Here is a 19,056-nt window from a genome sequence, read left to right as displayed (position 1 = left end):
GGCACAGGATAGAGCAGGGTTTAGGGCTGTTGTGCATAGGGTCGCTATGAGTCGGAAACGACTCGACGGCACATAACAACAACAACAACAACATAAAAAAATTTAGTGTAAAATGTTTAACCAAATATTTGCAAAGTCAGTATCTTTCAGTTAGTTGTATGGCTTACAGTTTACAATAATCATATTTACCTATGGTTAATAAATGTCTAATAGCACTTACATAAGAACAGTAGAGGTTCAATGGTAGGATATTTACATTCAATTTGGTTCCTAGCCAATGTTGTGCATGTATAGCCACTACCCTTTTGGCAGCAGATACTTTCATATTGCTATGATGCAAAACAAGTAACAGAAGAGTTTTCAGGATGAAGAAGGCAGAGTAGGAAGGAGATCTAGTGACCTATTTATGAAAAATCAACCAGAAAAAGTCATGTGACCACAACAAGTCCAATCTACAACTAGTCAGAGGGAAAATAAAGGACGGAGCAGTGCTTTATTTCGTTATTTCCCTTGTCTTTTGTCATAACAAAGAGTGGTGGGCTTCGTCAATCGTAGCTAACAGGATCAACATAACATTCAACATTCTGTTTAGATTATTCAGGAATTCATCATATTTCTCATTAATCACAAGTTCCTTGAGGTCAAGGACTGGGTCTAATTTGTATCTACAAACTTTGGTAATTCCAATTTAAATCTCTAAATGTTCAAAGCCCTCAGCTATTCATCAAACTAGAATTTATATAGTTATAGTTAATATAAAAGGATTAAATAATCTTTCTTCTGGGCATAGGCATCCATATGTTTGATTTATTTTTTACTCTTTTTCCTGTTTGAAGCAGCCTGGCTAAGAATGAGTGCATACATCTCCCTGACAGGCCTTCTGTCAAGATTTTCTCCCAGAGACCTAATTTTGAATTTTTGATGCATCAGTCTAGCTTTAGGGTAATACTAAATTTTAATATAATATAGGTAATTGTTCCTGATAATTGACTATAAATTAATAAAAATAAAACCAGCAACCCATAGATGATTGCCTCTTCGTCATGCTTTGTCTTTGAGATTTCAGCTCTCTATTCAGTAATGTTATATGGATGATCCAAAAATTAAATTCTAGCCTGAGAGTGTTGATATATTTTGCCCTTTTTGTTAATATTGTCCACTAAGGCCTAGCTTAATTTTGTCTCATGCATTTTACTAATTTAAAATGGGTTATTGAAATTGAGTAAGCAATGTCTGGTAGAGGCAATGCATTCATTAACGAGACAATTATATTATTAACTGTCAGTTCCCTTCTGCTGGAGGACAACAGATGGACTCTCAGGTAGGAATCCAGTTCCAATCCACTGCAGGATATGCCAGTCAGCTTTCTGGCCACACATCTCTCCTGTCTTGAGAAAGGAATGAAATGATGAATGTGAAACTGCTTAGTAAGTCATATCTACAGAATCATTATTAGTTTGTCACCAGCTTTACAGTGTGATTAGAAGGTCATAACACCTTTGTCTTAAACAAATTTAATAATAATTTTACATCTGAACAAATTGTAGCCTATCCAAATAACCCTTGCAAAGCTATACATCTATTTCAATGATGCTACTATTTACACAAACATAAAAAAGAGAGTGAGAGAATCATCTATAATGATTCCACTGAAGGTGTGATTTTAAAGAAAACTGGCTGTAAGTTAGGTATATACTAATGTTATTCTCACAAACTCAAACTCACTGATGCTGAGTCGTTTTTGACTCATAGCGGCTCTGGGAGAACTGCCCATCTTTCTCCTGCAGACCGGCTGATGGATTTGAACCACTGTAGATGACCTCGCCTTCAGGTTAACAGCCTAAAACCTTATGGACTTTACCACTAGAGCACCCTAGTAAAGTCATTGTTGCTGTTGTGTACCTTCCAGTAGGAACCAATCCATAGCTGACTATCCAGTATGTTTTCAGAGGCAGCAGGTTTTCAGAGAAGAAAGCCCATTATTCTCCCATAGAGCTGCAGTAGAACTCAAACCATGTATCTTTACATTGGTAGCAAACTCCTTACCACTAAGTCACCAGACCTTCCTAATAAAGTTATTATTTGCTGTAAAATTGTCTTTGACTCACAGCAGTATTATTTAGAACATAAAACTAAAGGTACTTTAATTTTAGATAATTAGATAGTTACTGCAAGATGGATCAGAGATGGGAAAATAACAGCTTTGGAAAAAGTACTCTGACATTTTTACCTCCTGACATGATGCAATAAAATTATGCAGTATGGCCTATAAAATATCCCTGCCCCAAACTAAACCTGAATATAATCAATATCTAGATTTAAATACAAAACTATAGGCTATGCAGATGTTGCTGTTGTGGACTGTGAAGTCAGAATCAACTGACACCTGACCCTCCACTGAGTTGTTAGAGGCGGCAAATCACATGAGAGGAGCATGTAAAGTTGAAAGGAATATTAAACGATAAGGGAAACAGTCAAATCTATAATGAAAAAAAATTCTACAACAAGATCTTTGGTTTCCTCGACAGATCAGAAAAATAAAGGGAAGAATGAGCTCTAGTGGCTGGTAGTGTGTTGTGCTGCTCACCTGGGTCAGGTTGGGGGGAGTCCACCAGCAGCTCCAAAGTAGAAAGGTAAACAATCTCTTGGAGCCTTAGAAACTCACTTGAGAGTCAGCTCCATGGCAATGCAAAATAGATAAAGGAAAGAAAAGCAACAATTGGTAATTGTTACAGATTGAAACAGCCTTCAGTGATATACTGGCCAAATAAAAAGAATTCAATTTATTTTAATTATAATTTTTTTAAAGAAATCAATTAGAATTAGGCTGAAGAGCAAATAGCTGAATTTTGTACAATCATTGCAAATACCTCAATAAAAAGAAACACAAATGAAAAAAAAATCAGAAAAGAAAAAAAAAGAAATCAATTAGTAAGATATATTTATGAAACAATCAGGTACAGTTGACTATTGATAAAAAGAATATTTTTTTTGTATTTTGCATGTAATTAGAGTAGAATTATAAGGAGTTCTGGTAGCATATAAATTTTGTATCAGGCTATTCACTAACCCTTAAAAGGAAAAAGACAGGAAGTCTCCTCTTGTAAAGATTTACAATCTTAGAAACCGAGTGGAAAGTCACTGTTAGTTAGAATCAAATGGGAGGCAGTAGTTTGGTTTAATAGAATTGTGGTTTTATTATAAAAGGGTTTTTTAGGGGATCAGCATAAAAGTTTTGCCAATGAAAGTATAATATTATATGAAGACTTGATGATGGCCGTCGAGTTGAGCACGACTCATAGTGACCCATAGTGATCCTATGAACAAAAAGTGTGAAGCCTTTCTGTACCTGTCATCATTTCTAGGTTCATAAAGTTTCCATAGGCATGTTGTTTAGGACGTGGATTCCACTCCTTTTGTTTTTAAGTTGTTCAAGAATAAAAGAGTCTGCCTTATAAAGGAAAAGAAAATAATTTTCTTTAATGTGAAAATACAGAGTAGACTGGAAAACAAGAAGTATAAAATGAAAGAACTGATTGGTCCATCATTTTGTGGGAGAGGTGAGCTTTACACAGAAAAGTGGGCAAGGAGGGGTGATCACAATCACACTTGGGATGGAATAAAGTCTAGGGTAGATTATTCTGTAAACAGTGTAAGCATGAGTTAACATACTCCTACTTACTAATCTCTTGTGCACAATTTTACATGGTTCCACCACACATAATGCAGAAAAAAACCACATGAAACAAGTATTCCATCCTCATAAGGGATTATAAATGTCAAAGCTCCTCCTTTAGGAAGGTGCTGTGTAGTTGAAAAATGCGAATGCCAGCCATATTTAGAAGCAGAATCTTTGATGTGGTCACAAAACCTGATCATTTTCATACAGTTGAGTAAGTAAATACAAGTACATCTGTGTCTAACGTGCTTGGAGAGGGACATCTTGCTTGGGAGGGAGGAGGGACAACACAGGAGAGGAAAACCCTCGATGAGATGGATTGATTCAGTCACAGGTGATAGGGGCAAGGATGTCAGAGATAGTAAGATCGGAAAGGGATAGAGCAGAGTTTAGGGCTGTTGTACATAGAGTCACTATGAGTTGCAGGCAGTTCAACCGCGTATAACAACAACAACAACAACAATGAATAATTTAACTCTATATTTAGTCACATTAAAGTTCTACAAGGTTACTTTATTTTCTGATATACATTTCTTGAACAAACTACTTTTTATTTCCCTGAGATGAGTTGTACCTTTTCTTGTTACCATCTTTACAACACAATTTCTTCACAAACACTTTTTCTTACACCCTCATTGTTTAGAGAGTTCTGGAGGCTTAGTGGTAAGGATTTGTGTTGCCTGTGCTGCCCATTCAAAGGTACGTGTTTGACTGCACCAGCTGCTCCATGGGAGAAAGATGAGCAATCTCTCCCTGCATGATTTACTGCCTTTGAAAACACACTAGTGGGGAAACTATGAGTCAGTTTTGACAACAACTCCATTTTTTGTTGAGAAACTGAAGCAACGATGAGAAGACTTCCTCTTATGTACTTTGTGTTTTCAGGAGGAGATGTAATTGTTGTTAGGTGCCATTGATTTGGAATCGACTCATGGCCAACCCTCTAGCAGGTTTTTAAAAGATGTAAATCACACGGGGTGGGGGGGGGCAGGCAACAGCGCAAGAAAGGAAGAACCTGGGTGAGAGGAATGAACTCAGTGACTGTGATAATGAAGTAGGTATGTCAGAGACAATGAAATTGGCAGGGTTCAGAGCTGCTGTATATAGGGATGCTATGAGCAAGTTGCTGGCACATAACAGCAACAAATAACAACACAAGTCTCACAGGAGAAAATTGTGTATCTTTCTCCCATGGAACTACTGGTAGATTTGAACTACCTTAGCCATGCCACTCCTTCTTAGTCTTTGGAAAAGACATGCTTGGGAAAGTAAAGGTTTAGTGAAGGGGAAGGAGGCCTTCAATGAGCTAGATTGAGCCAATGACTGGTAGACTCAAACTGGTAGGGAGACCAGCAGCTCTGCTCTCTAAGGACTATGCCACTAGAACAAAAAACGAAGTAATAAAGAGGAGAATGATCGACATACAAATCCAAACATAAAAGATAACCCAGTTACTCTTGCCATAGAATTATAAGAGATATTCTCAAACTTCCCTCTTCTTTAAATTAAAACTGCAGTGAGATTCTATTTGCAACTAAGATCCCCAAATAACACATAGAACCAACTAAAAAGAATGCTAATTGGTTTCTTTAGCAGTAATATCAGAATACTAAAATGTTTAAATCTGCCTTAAGAATACCCTGTTAACGATGTGCTTTATATAGAAATGATTGCACTATACGTGTTTTCTGGCCTATATGTTGGACACAGAGTTTTACATGAAATTTAAAAGAATATGGAATGAATATCTGTAAAAAAATTTTTTTAAATGAGGAAAAGATTCTAAAATTTAATCTAAATTCTAAACCAGGAGATATTTGTAAATTTCTATCACTATTTAATATCCTGACTCAGAAGGAAAATTACTCAAAAATAAAAAAATGTAGTGGGTAAAGTTCTGGATGTTGTTAAACATCTTAAATTACAGACAGTCCCTTTTTTCTCCCAAACCTTAACATCAAACAATGTTAAGTACCCCAAATGTCAATATCCCCACATTGAGAAACCTAGCACTAAGTGAAAGGAATCCTGGAGTATGGTGCTTTATGCTAGCAAAAGCTCCAAGGTTCAAATCCACTTGTAGCTCTGTGGGAGAATGATAGGCAGTTTCCTTCCATAAAGATTTACAGCCTCAGGTGCAGATAGAGAGTCACTATGAGTTGGAACTGGCTGGATGGCAGTGGGTATGAGTTAGTAAAATATGCATTTCACCACTCTGGGATTATTTAACCCTACCCTCAGACTTTCTTTTTGGCATAATAAATTACTAGCTAATCTGAAATTGCTGCTTTAAATAGGAAATTATAAAGTATCCTAGAATCTATAGTTAACTCTAAGGAATTACTCACATTGTATATGTTATACAAGACAGCATATTTTTTATAAAATTTCAGAAAAGAAATGTAGTACACACTTGAAAAGATAAATCAAGCTGGTTGCTTGTATAGTTTGGTGCTTCTATGTTTTTGTTGAGTTTCATTCTAGTTGTTCTGTCTTTTGTGAAGTTGGTGGCCAGCAAACACATGAAGAAATGTTCAAGACCACTAGCTATTGTTTTAATTGTTGTTAGGTTTCATTGTGTTAACTGTGACTATAGCAACTGTATTAACAGTGGATCTGGATTGCCCTATCCTGTGCCATCTTTATCAGTACTGATATACTTAAGACCTTTGCTAAAGTCATTGTGTCTTTCCATCTTGTTAAGAACCTTCTTCTCTCTCTTCTATCGTTCCAAGTAAGCTGTTTCACACACTCCCTCACCAAGGTTTCCAGTGTACTCTTTGTAACAACATGCTCCAAGTAAGTGGGATGATATGTCATCATCCTCAACGTTAAGGACCACGCTGGTTAAGATTTCTCTAAGATATATTTGTTCTTTTGGTAGTCAATGGATATTCAATACTCTTCTCTAACACCACAAGTCAAACACATCTATTCTTCTTATTGTCATCCTTATTCATTGTCCAACCTGAAAAGACCATGATTTGAATTAGACACCCTTTAGTCTTTAAAATGACATTATTGCTCTTTAGTATCTTGGAAAAGTCCTTGACAGTAGATTAACCCAGTACAACATGTCACTTGATCTCCTTCCTGCTGGTACCGAGAGTATTGATTATGGATTTAGGTGAGATAAAGTTGACAGCTTCAATCTTTTCTCAATCTATCATGATGCTGCCTATTGCCCCCATAGTGAGGATTTTTATTTTCTTGATATTGATATGTAGTCCATATTGAAGGCTGTAGTCTTTGATCTTTGTCAGGAAGTATTTCAAGTTGTCCTCACTTTCACTAAGAAAGGTGTCCTCTGCATAATAAAGGTTGTTGGTTCTCTCTCCAATCCTAATGCCACATTCTTCTTCATATAATTCAGCTTCTCAAATGATTTGCTCAGATTGAATAGATAAGGAGTATGGACAAAATCCTAATACATTTCTTTCTTGATTTCAAACCAAGCAGTGTTCCCTTGCTGTGTTTAAAAAATATCTTCTTTGTCTAGGCATAGGTTTTGCATGAACACAACTGAATGTTCTGGGATTCTTATTCTTCTCAATGTTAGCCATAATTTGCTATGATCTACATAATCAAATGCCTTTGTATAGTCAATAAAGCATAAATATATATCCTTTTGCTATTTTCTGCTTTCAGCCAAGATCTATTTGGCATTAACAATGTACACTAATTAATAGAGAGATGTAAATCAAAACAAAGAGATATCTTCACACTCTAGCAACAACAGCAAAGTTCAGCAGCAGGGCAGGAAACAGCAAATGCTGGCAAAGATGCTGTGAGATTGGGACTTTCAAACAATACTGATGGGCATGCAAAATGGTGTAACCACTGTGGAAAGCAGTTTGGCATTTCCTTTTAAAAGTGCAATTTAATTCAGCTGTTTTACTACTAGCACATCACAGAGAACTGCCTGAAGTGCAGAGTAGGTTTAGAAGAGGCCGTGGCACTAGGGATATTATAGTCAATGTCAGATGGATCTTGGCTGAAAGCAGGGAGTATCAGAGGAATGTCTATTTATGCTTCGTTGATTATGCAAAGGTGTTTGACTTTGTGAATCACAACAAACTGTGGCTGACTCTGAGAATGGGAATCCCAGAACAGTTGATCGTACTTAGCCAAAACCTATACTTGGACCAGGAGGCAGTCATCAGAACATAGCAAGGAAATTGTGCATGGTTCAAAATTGGGAAGGGTGTGTACCTAGGAATGTGTCCTATCTCCATAGCTTTTCAATGTAAAATGCAGAACAGATTATCAGGGGGGTTGGGCTCTGTGGCTGAAATGTAGCATTAGGATTGGAGGAAGACTCATCAACAATCTGTTAATGACACAACTCTATTTGCTGAAACTGAGGAGGGTCTGAAGCACTTGCTACAGAGGGTTAAGAATGCAGCCTTCAATATGGATTGAAGCTCAAGGTTAAGAAAACAAAAATTTTCACCACTGGGCTGATTGGCAGCATCATGATAGATGGTGAAGAGATTGAGATTGTTAACAGCTTTGATTTGCTTGGCTCCACAATCAACAATTTTGGTATCAGCAGCCAGGAAATTAAAAGACAAAATATATTGGGAAAGTCAGCTGTCAGAGACCTCTCCAAAGTACTGAAGATCTGTAATGTCCATCTGGAGACTAAGGTGCGTCTGATCCAGGCCATAGTTTTTGCAATTACTTGCTATACATCAGAGAGCTGAGCAATGACTAGGGATGATAAAAGGAGAATTGATACCTTTGAGCTATGGTGCTGGAAAAGAGTATTGAATATATCATGGACTGCTAGGAGAACAAACAAGTTCATCCTAGAGAGGATGAAACCAGGCTGCTCCTTGGAGGCAAGGATTCTGAAGCTTCATCTGAGATTCTTTGGACATGTTGCAAGGCGAGACCACTCCTTGGAAAGGGGCGTCATGCTTGGGAGGGTGGAGGGACAACACAAGAGAGGAAGACTATCCATGAGATGGATTGATTCAGTGATTGGGGTAATGGAGGTAGATGTGTTAGAGACAGTAAGATTGGCATAGGATAGAGCAGGGTTTAGGGTTGTTGTACATAGGGTTGCTATACAACAAAAACAAGTAATAAAAAAGTAAGAGTTTTTTTATGGAAGAAGAGCTGTGACAGAGAGATATATGCATATCTAACTATGCACAATTATGCACACTAGCAAAAGGATAGAAGCAACCCAAATACCCACTGATGAAAAAATAAACAGGATCACATGTTACATGAACTCAGTGGAATATTTTGCAACATTGAAAAATAATAAACTCACGAAACACTCCACAACATAGAAGAGTCTAGAGGACTTTATGCTGTGTGAAATAAGTCACACAGAAAAGGAAAAATTTTGTCTGGTCAATCTCTTCCCATGTGATTAACGATTAACTAGCTCTGAAAACGAGCGTGCGTACATACACACTCTTTGAAAAAGTTCAAGAAGGCTTACATACAGAGACAATTAATCTTTTATGGTTAGCAGTGAGGGGAAGAGAAAGTAAATAATTTTGACAGACAACAAACACTTATTAGTGTGAGTGAAGGAAAGACCAATGTGGAATGAAAGGATGGATGGTCAGATATTGTATGTTTTTCAATCAATGTTATGAAATAAAATATGCATGAAACACTGTGTAGGGAACCCATAATATAGTTTATAAAGTTTTTAGTGAAATTAAAATTAAAAATGTTGAAGGTCATTCAATTATAACCACTTTCCCAACAAATTAAAAAAAGACAACACACCAAACTATTGTTTCTCTTTAAAATGTTATCTCTTTCACAGTTACTAATTGATTACTTGAGGAAAATCTGGTGGCTTCCATGAGTTGCAAATAGTAGTTTTTCTCTATTAAGTCATTAAAGTTATTTTCAATTGAACCAGAACATAATATACAAGCAAAAACATTAAAATACACATTTTATTTATTCCTGTTGAAATTGTACTACCTCAGTTTCTCAATAGATATTAAATTCTAATTGAATTAATATTGAATCTTTCTATCAAGTTATCCCTTTGTTGTTGTTATGTGCCATTGAGTCACTTGCGACTCATAGCGACCCTATGCACAAGAGCTCTAAACGCCGTTCTAGCCTGTGCCAACCTAACAATCTCAAATGCTCTCATTCCCACCACTCTAGTCACAGAATCGATTCATCTCATCAAAGGTCTTCCTCTCCTGTGCTGTCCCTCCACTCTCCCAAACATGATGTCCCTCTCCAAGCACCAGTCCCTCCTTGCAACATGCCCAAAGTATGTCAGATGAAGCCTCAGAATCCCTGACTCCAAGGAGCATTCCAGCTTCACCCTCTCCAGGACAAACCTGTTTATTCTCCTAGCAGTCCTTGGTATATTCACCACTCTTCTCCAGCACCACAACTCAAAGGTGTCTATTCTCTTTCTATCATCCCTACTCACTGTCCAACTCTCTGAGGCATAGCACGTAATTGCGAAGACTATAGCCCGGATCAGGCGCACCTTAATCTCCAGCCTGACGTGATTGCTCTTCAGTACTCTTGAGAGGTCCCTCATAGCTGACTGACTTTCCCATTGCAATTCGTCTCTTGATTTCCTGGCTGTTGTTACCAAGAGTGTTGACTGTGGAGCCAAGTAAACTAAAACTATTAATGATCTCAATCTCTTAACCATCCAAACTGATGCTGCAAATTTGCCCAGTGGTGAAAATTTTTGTTTTCTTGATGTTGAGCTTCAATCTATATAGGAGGCTGCAGTCTTTGACCTTCTGTAGCAAGTGCTTCAGGTCCTCCCCTTATTATAACAATTATATAATATTCATGTATATTTAGAGCAAAAATATACATTCCTGATGTAATAATATCTCAAGGTTTTAATGGAAGAAGGCAAATTCTTATATTATTAATTCTTTATTGTATTTTACATACAATTGTTCATAAACATTTTCCCTTTACCAACATTGTGTTTTCTATAATCACTCACTTTTATGCAATCATTCATGTACATTGATTCTTATACTTTTTATTTTATATTATAATTTCTATACATTGTACTTTATATAATTAGTTATTATTGATCTAAGACTTCTATTACCCCATTGTCAAAAAATTTGGCTCTTTTCCCCATCCCACTCTACCCTTCCTCTTTTCAACAGTTATCTTGTTCCTCCATGCTAGAGTTGTCATAGCCATATTGTCTTTATCTCTATTCCTTCCAGGTTGATCTGTCTTGTTCTGGTCCTTGTATTCTACTCATTCTATTTCTTCTTCCTATCCTCACCTTCAAACTCCTCAATTATCCTCCTATTTTTACAATGGTGGTCTTACGCATTATTTGTCCTTTTGTGACCGAGATATTTTACTTAATATAATGCTCTCTAGACTCCCATGTCATTTCATATTTCACAAATAATTAATTGTTCTTTAGTGCTACCTAGTAAGTATACCACAGTTTCTCCATCCATTTATTTGTTAATGGACATTTGGGGTATATTTCTAGCAGTGGAATAACTGGATTATATAAGATTTCTATACTGACCCTTTTGAGGAAACAAATTACCTTCCATTACCATTTTACAATATCACCAGCAATGTGTGAGAATTCCAGTCTCTCCAGCTGTGTGAGAATTCCATTCTCTCCAGGTCCTCCCCAACACGTACTATTTGCAAATTTAAATTTTGCAACTGCGCCTGCAGTAAAATGGTATCTTATTGTTTTTTATTTGCAGCTCTCTGATTCCTAGTAATTTTAAACATTTTCTCATGTCTTTGTTAGCCATTCAAATGTTCTCCTTTTAAAAAAGTCTTTTCATTTGTAACTTTAATTTTAAAATTCTTGTCTGGATATATTATTACCAGATGTTTTTCTTAGTCTGTGGTCTTTCTTTTCACCCTATTGGAAAAAAGTGTTTAATACACATAGAGATTTGATTTTAAGAAGGTCTCATTAGTCGATTTTATCCTCTCTTAATTGTACAGTTTTTGCTATATTTGCAAGCCTATTTATGCCATATGATAGGCTTCTGAAAACAAAAAAGGAAAAATTTTCTAATAATACCTATCAGTATATAAATATTTTTGTGGTACAGGGAATTCTATTGTTTAAAAGATTTTTTTAAAGTATATGAAAAAAATACTTCTTGATGTTTTTCAGATATTCTGGTAGGTGACAATTTCTGTGCAACAATGCCTTTATATTTTAGATGTTTATTTTCTAAATGACATAATAGAATTTATTTTATTATAAATCTAATTATCTCTTTTTTCCCAGTAGTTGAATTTACTTTCTTTTCTATAGGAAAAATGAAATTTTGTTTTATTGTACTGACTCATCTTTTTTGCAATCTTATTTTTGGGTGTGGTAAATAGGTAAATGACACAGTATTTGTCCATGTTTACATTCACACATAGAAATACTAATAATATATTAATACATGTAATTATTTCAATCATAATGTTCTTTATTTTCTTTGTGTATTGCATTTTTTCCTAAAGCATTAATTCCTCATATATTGCTTTCTTTTTTCCTAAAAAGTAGCATTTTAGTTTTAAAATGTATTTTCCTATCAGTTGATTTTAAAAAAATATGACTTTTTCTATTATATACTAGTTGACATTTTTACAGGCAAGTTAAACTTAAAATCTGATGTTAACCAGTGTCTAATAGTCCTGAAAAAAATAATTTTAAAAAATTCACAATGCCATCAGTTTACGATTATATCTTCCTTCTTCTATATCCTTTTATTAGACTTTATTATTAGGGTGATGACTTAATTTTACTGTCAATATTTGTTTAAATTTACCAAGCTTTCTATTTTTGCCCTCTTCATTATTCCTTTCTGCATTCAATTTATTCCTTCTGAATTTGGTGCCATAGTTTTCAAAATAAATTCTTTCAGTAATGTTCTATCAACTAGGTGGCAGCTAAGGACATTTGTGGTAGAACAATCTACCTTTGTCTTAAGATGCCCTTCATTTGACCCAGGTCTTCAGTGATGTTTTATCTGTTTACTCAATTCTGTGATGACAGATATTCTTTTTATGGAATGTTGAAGGTACTTTTGTCTTTTTGCCTCCTTTGATGTCATAGGAAGTCTCTTGTCAGTCATGGTTTTTTTTTCTATATCTATAGCATGTCTTTTCTCTCTGACTTCTTTGAAGATTCTTTCCCTCTTTCCTTTTGATTATGATGTTTTCCTGTTATAACTGTAGAGTTGAATTGTTTTTTTTTTATTTATTGAGCTGTGAATTTGTTGAGTTCTCCAGACTTGAAGTGTCATGTCTTTTATCAGCTCCAGAAGTTCACAGTCTTTATATCTTAAAAAAATATGTATTTTCTCCTCTCTTTATTTTCTTTGAAGTAAGAGTTCTCTCTCAGCTTATCATTTCAGTCTTCTAAACTTTCACATTTGTCATCTCTTTTTATTTTTTTATGACTTTGGAAAATTTCCTTTCTTTTTTATGAAATTAACCATATATTTGTAAGCATCTGTTGAACTTCTTTCCAAATCTAAGTTTTGTTTGTTAAAGTTTCATCTGTAACCTTTGCAAGGCCCATGACAAGAGTTTATATAGCTGCCTAGACATTAAATCACTACTAATTCAAACATCCAGGTTGGGTTTAGAAGGGGTCGTGGTACTAGGGATATTGTTGCTGATGTTAGATGGATCTTGGCTGAAAGCAGAGAATACCAGAAGAATGTCTATCTGTGTTTCATTGATTATGCAAAGGCATTTGACTGTGTGGATCATAACAAACTATGGCTGACTCTGAGAAGAATGGGAATCCCAGAACATTTAATTGTGCTAATGCAAAACCTATAGTTGGACCAAGAGGCAGTAGTCAGAACAGAGCAGGGAAACACTGCATGGTTCAAAATTGGGAAGGGTGTATGCCAGGGATGCATCCTGTCTCCATACCTTTTCAACATGTATGCAGAACAGATTATCCGAGAGGCTGGGCTCTATGAGGAGAATTGCGGTATCAGGATTGGTGGAAGGTCTATTAACAATCTCCGTTATGCAGATGACACAACCCTGCTTGCTGAAACTGAGGAGGACCTCATGCATTTGCTGCGAAGGGTCAAGGACTGCAGCCTTCAGTATGGACTGGGGCTCAATGTCAAGAAGACAAAGATTCTCACCACTGGACCAATTGGCAGCATCAGGATGGATGACAAAGAGATTGAAATTGTTCACAGCTTCAGTTTGCTTGGCTCCACAGTCAACACTCTTGGCACCAGCAGTCAGGAAATCAAAAAGCGTATCGAGATGGGAAAGTTTGCTGTTAGGGACCTCTCTAAAGTACTCAGGAACAACAGTGTCTCTCTGGAGACTAAGGTGCACCTGATACAGGCCATGGTCATGTGTCAGAGAGTTGGACAATGACTAGGGAGGACAGAAGGAGAGTGGATGCTTTTGAGCTGTGGTGCTGGAGAAGGGTACTGAATATACCCTGGACTGCCAGGAAAACAAACAGATTTATCTTGGAGAGGATTAAACCAAGCTACTCCCTGGAGGCAAGGATTCTGAGGCTTCGTCTGACATACTTTGGACATGTTGCCAGGAGGGATGGGTCCTTGGAGAGGGACATCATGCTTGGGAGGGTTGAGGGACAATGCAGGAGGGGAAGACTCTCTATGAGATGGATTGATTCGGTGACTGGGGTAATAGAGATGGGTGTGTCAGAGGCGGTGCGGTTGGCGCAGGATAGAGCAGGGTTTAGGGCTGTTGTGCATAGGGTCGCTATGAGTCAGAAACGACTCGACGGCACATAACAACAACAACAATTCAAACATTATAAGATTAAGTCATTAAAATAAACTCTATTTTCCAGTCTTGACAAATATAGCTAAAGAATGACTCAGAAAGTCATACTTGCCTTTAGTGTATTTAGACTTTCAGATAAACATGCTGCAGTGTGGTAGTACAAAGGAAACCAGGATTTGACAGCTGTCTAGTAACTTTGTTTGCTCAACATTGTCCAAATGTCATTAATACAACAGTGCCTAAGGAAGTTGTTTGCTAACCTCCAAAATTCAGCCTCTTAAGCTTCAAACAGGCCAACCACTACAGAGGAGAAAGATCAACAGTCTCCTTTTGGGTCATTTACAGCTCCAGGATCTCAGTGGAGGGTCAACAATTAGTTACTTTCAATTCAATGGCAATTATTTGAGAACTTTGAAAGAAAAGAAAAATGGGATCAAATGGGCAACTATGGCCACCTGAAGTAGAATATCCATTATTTTTATTGTCTCAAATCCAAGAAATATTACTCCAAAATTCTTGTAACAGTACCGAGCTGACCTTGGAATGTAGGTGCATATCCAGAGACTTTATTTCCTAGATGCGTCCCCCCACACCTTGCACATAGAAAGATCATACAACTATTTATTGACAATTAATCTGATTTAAAGTGAAACATATAATTTGTGTTTTCTTTGCCACTTTGTTTATAAAAATATCAATTCCTCTATTCTCTCTCTACACCCCCCCCTTGACTCCTGTAATGAAAAGTATGTACTTAAGATGGGAGGAAAAAATTACAGAAGAAAACTTCTGTATTGGGTCTGTTTTTTACATTGGGATATTTTATAAGTGAAAGATGCCTCACACCCAAAATGAATAGAACTGAAATTATAGCACTTATCTCTGGGCAAAATGGATGTCAGAAGAGACTTTGAAACTTGGATTAGAATGCTGTGTTGTTGCTAATGTGGTTGAGTACCATCAAGCTGGAACCAACCCATAAGTTGACCCTCCAGTGGGTTTTCAGAGACAGTTAATTGCATGGGAGGAGATTACCCATCCTTCTTCCACAGAACATCTAGTGTATTTGAACTGTGCACCCTTGGGATTGCAGTGCAGTTCTTACAATTGGGCCTCCAGAACTCCATTAGATAGGACAAAAAAAGGGTAAGGAGTGGAAAATTCCAAAGTAAAAGAAATAAACAGGAGATTTCAAAGGGCAGCTTGAGAAGATAAAGTAAAACTTCAAAATGAAATGTGCAAAGACCTGGAGTTGAAAACCCAAAAGGCTAGAAGGACAATTTCAAACTTTGATCTGCAATATTGAGAGATTTTTATGAGAAAAAGTCTTTAATGATGCAAGAAGCATCAAAAAAAGAAGTAATGTGCATAGTCATTATACCAAAATTAATTGGTTGATTCTGAATCATTTCAGGAAGTAGCATATGATAAAAAAAGTGGTAAGGAAAAAAGAAGTTTCAGGTATACCGAAGGCACTGGCATAAAAAAAGGCCCAGACATTCCAATTGACATGTTTCAAGAGACTGCTGCAACTCTAGACGTATTCTCTAGTCTATGCATAAAAGTTTGGAAGATAGCTAGCTGGCCAACTAACTGGAAGAGAGCTATTTTTATTTATTTTTTTTAAAGGTGATCCAATGCTGTGGAAATTATCAAACAAATCATTAAATATAATGAAAGTAAGATCTAGCTGAAGATCAATAAAAGAGTAGCTAGAAAGGTACCTTGTCAGGGAACTGCCAGAAATTTAAGTTTGGTTCAGAAGAGGCTGTGGCATAAGGGATATCATTGGTGATGACAGATAGATGTGAGTGGAACATATAGAAACCCAGCAGAAAGTCTGTGTTTTATTGACTATGCAAAAGCATTCGACTGTGGATCATGATAAATTTTGGCTAAACTTGAGAAGACTGGAAATCACAGAACAATCATGCTCCTGTGAAACCTATCTATAGACCAAGAAGAAGCAGTTGTCTGAGCAAAACATGGGGACACTGTTTAAGATAAAGAAAGTGGTAATTCAGGTATATATCCTTTCTTTGTACCTATTTAATCTGCTTGATGAGAAAATCATCCCAGAAGCTAAACTATATGATGAATTATGTGGCGTCAGTATTGGAAGAAGGTTCAATAACCTGCATCATTCAGATGACCTCCAAAGAGAAAAAGAAACAAAAACAAAAACAAACAAAACCCAACATAAAAAAAAAAACAACTTCAAAATCTGCTCTTATAAAGAATTCACCCTAGGAAACCTCAGGAACAGTTCTACTCTGTCATATTGTGATTCAGAATGAACTGAATAGCAACCAACAGCAAGGCTTCCTGTCTGGAAAATGACATGAGAGAAATAGCCTTCTTTCTTTATTAAACCAACATTACTTTATAGCTCTTTTGAATGCATATGAAGAGATAGCATAATATGTGCATTTACATATGTATACTTAGCAAACAAGGAGTGTGAGTGGTAGTCAAAAGTTTAAATGGGTCATCTCAGTGTATTAATTCTATTACTATTCTTTGACTCTGATGTTCACTCATTTGACTTATGGCTTCTTTCTCGCTTGCCGCTTTGGTAGGTCAAGGACTCATGAATTTAATATATTTGCAAAGTATTCACTGTGTCACCCACTCTTAAAAATGTCATCTGTAGTAAATTACTTCAAATATAAAGTTCTTTGAGCTGACTTGTATGTAATCAAAGTGTTGGTATCCTACCCATGGTACTTAAAGGCTTGGCCAAGGGTGGACTCCTAGGAAGTATGCTGCCTTCTGTAACATAAAGATAGAACCCTTGGAAATATTGTGAACTGACATGAACTACTGCTTACAATATTTGCATAACTGTAGAACTAATGATGACTTTAGTTCATAGAACTGGATTTACTCATCCTTTTTGAAGAAGAATTACATAAGCATTAATGAGTACGTTAAAATATAAACAATAATATTATTACTTTTATTGCTAAATAAAAAAATTGCTGGGAGAGAACACCTGTGAATACTTGAGCAGATAAAAGTAACTTTTATTGATAATGTACTATTTATATCTATCTGCATATATCTCAAGAATTATCTTACTAAGCAAAGGTTAGTACATAGGTTCGCTATGAGTCACAAGCCACTCGATGGCACATAACAACAAGCAGAGGTTTATTATTCAAAATACCTAGCCATTGAATAACTGTATATTTTGCACCAAAATACTCATTATATTGAGGAGAGAGGATTAGAGTAGGATGAGCTCTAAATGTTAGCTCTCTTTTGGGGACTCTCACTTTCCAACTGCACTACATATTATAGTCTACAATGCTCACTGATCTCTGCAACACTGACCTGCATCATCTACAGTCACGTGAATCATTCCTCTGATGGATATGAGTCTCTGGAAGACCTGCCAATGAACCACAGAACACAAAGTGCATAGAGGAGTGGGGGATCTGAAGAAAGAGAGACTGTTGATGTCAAGAATTGTGCAGTTATACATCTAATCAAACATGAGGGGCACTTGTAACTCATCTGTTTCTGATCTTAGCAAAACAAATTATGAATACAATTTTTAAATTAAAATTTTGCAGGGCTAAATATTCTGTAAATTCTCAAGCACATACAAGTCACTTTTATTGCTTACTTACTATGTATTTCTAAAGGCCATATATCTCCAGGATCAGCCATCTTACTTTCTAAGTACAACAGCCTTAAATCTTGCTCTATCCTGTGCCAATCTTATCTTCTCTGACACACCTAGCCCCATTACCCCAGTCACTGAATCAATCCATCTCATAGAGGGTCTTCCTCTCCTATGCTGTTCCTCCACCCTCCCAAGCATGATATCCTTCTCCATGGACTGGTCCCTCCTTGCAACATGTCCAGAGTATGTCACATGATGAAGCTTCAGAATCCTTGCCTCCAAGGAACAGCCTGGTTTCACCTTCTCCAGGATGAACCTGTTCATTTTCTTAGCAGTCCATGGTACACTCAATACTCTTCTCTAGCACCACAGCTCAAAGGCATCAATTCTCCTTCTATCCTCCCTAGTCATTGTCCAGCTCTGATACATAGTATGTGATTGCAAAGATCATGGCCCGTATTAGGTGCACCTTAGTCTCTAGACTGACATAATTGATCTTCAGCACTATGGAGAGGTCTCTGACAGCCAACTTTCCTAATGCAATAAGTCTTTTAATTTCCTGGCTACTGGTACCAAGAGTGTTGATTGTGGATCAAAGTAAGCCAACCCTGTTTACAAACTCAGTCTCTTCACCATGTATCATGATGCAGCCATTCAGTCCCATGGTGAGAATCTTTGTTTTCTTAACATTGAGCTTCAGTCTGTATTGAAGGTGGCAGTCCTTGACCTTCTGCAGCAAGTGCTTCAGGTCTTCCTCACTTTCAGCAATGTTGTTGTTTTTATGTGCTGTTGAGTCACTTGTGACTTCTGGTGACCCTATGTACAAGCCCTAAACCCTGCTCTATCCTGTGCCAACCTTATTGTCTCTGACACACCTACTCCCTCTGCCATAATCACGGAATCAATTCATCTCATCAAGGGTCTTCCTCTCCTGCACTGTCGCTCCACTCTCTCAAACATGATGTACCTCTACAAGGACTGGTCCTTCCTTGTA

The sequence above is a fragment of the Elephantulus edwardii genome, unplaced genomic scaffold, assembly GCF_000299155.1.
Source record: "Elephantulus edwardii isolate Elephantulus edwardi_28Jun2011 unplaced genomic scaffold, EleEdw1.0 scaffold00021, whole genome shotgun sequence".
Taxonomy (NCBI): Eukaryota; Metazoa; Chordata; class Mammalia; order Macroscelidea; family Macroscelididae; genus Elephantulus; species Elephantulus edwardii.
Note: the sequence above shows the minus strand (reverse complement) of the source record.